The sequence below is a fragment of the Ailuropoda melanoleuca genome, chromosome 8, assembly GCF_002007445.2.
Source record: "Ailuropoda melanoleuca isolate Jingjing chromosome 8, ASM200744v2, whole genome shotgun sequence".
In the NCBI taxonomy this organism is placed as follows: domain Eukaryota; kingdom Metazoa; phylum Chordata; class Mammalia; order Carnivora; family Ursidae; genus Ailuropoda; species Ailuropoda melanoleuca.
The window spans coordinates 42149702-42151443 of record NC_048225.1 but is presented as its reverse complement, the minus strand read 5'-3'; the positions used below and the strand labels follow the sequence as shown (position 1 = coordinate 42151443).

Below are 1742 nucleotides of genomic sequence, written 5' to 3'. Positions count from 1 at the left end.
TTATTACTTATTTGCATATGATACATTTCACCCATTAAAGTATACCATTCAATGGATTTTCATAAATTCACAATGTTGTGTGAGCATCACCACAATCAATTTTAGATCATTACCATCACACCAAGAGAAAACCTATACCCTTTAGCAGTTACGCCTAATCTCCTTAGGCCTGGGCAACCATGAATCTTCTTTCTATCTCTATAGATTTATTACTGTCCTAATTTTGATACCTCCAAAAATATCTGCCATTTTTATCTGAGATCTTTATTCCCACTAATTGGATTTAATAAATAACTAAACAGACAGAATAGTATCATAATAACCACATGTATCAATTACTTACTATGGTTTAGGTGCTATGCAAGTGTTTTTCATGTATTATCACAAGAGGACACCACCTCTCCCAGTAGGTAAGAGAGGTACTTAGCAGTGTCTGGCATATGGTAGGCTCTATTAGCATTTCCTGGGCTGACTATTGTGCTCTGCATTCAGAACATTGCCCTGTCCAGAAATCTAAGAGGAGACAGTTGAGCGTCACAGTTAAGAGCAGGGACATTGTGATTAGGCTCCCAGGGTTGGACTCCTTGCCTTACCAGTCTGTAGCTGTGTGAGTTTTGGCAAGTTGCTCAGTATCTATGTCCCTCAATTTCTGCATATATAAAATGAGGAGATGTGTAATTCCATGTAGGGTTGTCTTGGGATTAAAAGACATAATAAAGGAAAGTGTACATATCAGTGACTGTCCCATAGTATGTATTCTATAAATAACAGTTAATATATCACTATAATGTAGCATGTGAGTGATGAGAATCAAGAGCTAAGCAAGTGTGGAAAGAGATTTGAATTACTTATAGAGACCTACAAGGCTACAAGGCTGTGCCATTATGCCAATCCTTGAAGAATGGGTAGGATTTCCAGGCCAAAAAACCGCAAAGAATATTGTAAACAGCAGGAAGCACTAGCTGAACAAAACAGTCTAGTGTGGCTACAATTCCGGTGTTTTAGGAAGAGAATGGTAGGCACATACATTCTATTTCCCTAAACACAATTGGAGCTGCAGTCCCTGCATTTAAAAACAACTTATGTTTTTAGAAGAGATAATCTTGGTTTGGACATTTGACTTCTCTCTTGATACATGGTAAATTGTTTGCATATTTGAGTTCCTACCTTAAGATCTGAGACACGGAGCTAAACTTGGCAGCACATATCCTAAAATTGGAACAATACGGAGAAGATTAGCATGGCACTGTGCACGAATGACATGCAAAATCATGAAGCATTCCATATTTTAAAGATTATAGGATCTTCTTGCAAAAAAAATAAAAATAAAAGATCTGAGACCACAACTTAGTCATTTGTATCTCCAGAAAAGTATCTAGCCGAGCGCTAGGAATAAAGTCATCGTTCAATAAATAATTGTTGGGGGAGTAAGGGAATCAATAAATCAATGGATACTCATTTTGAAGACTGTGTAAATCACAATTTTCTGTGGTGGATTAGGGTTAGAAGGCAGTTCTAATCTCACCATGCATATTAGACATCACATTTCAGTGGATGTTTAGAAAGAAAAAAAGAGATTGAATAGTAATGAAAATTATTGCCTGGATGATTTGATGTTTTAAGAACTATTAGCGGTTGAAGCTCAATCAAAAATGAAAATCTCTTGGGGTGCCTGCGTGCTCCATCAGTTAAGCCACCAACTCAATTTCAGCTCGGATCATGATCTCAGGGATGTGAGATGG

General features: G+C 37.2%; 1 non-coding gene across 1 annotated transcript; it reads left to right on the top strand.

The window, feature by feature from the left end:
• The first annotated feature begins 1185 nt into the window (after window positions 1–1185).
• On the top strand, window positions 1186–1291 carry LOC117803565. The gene has a single exon (XR_004627517.1). It is a non-coding gene; the product is annotated as a U6 spliceosomal RNA (small nuclear RNA).
• The last annotated feature ends 451 nt before the right edge of the window (window positions 1292–1742 follow it).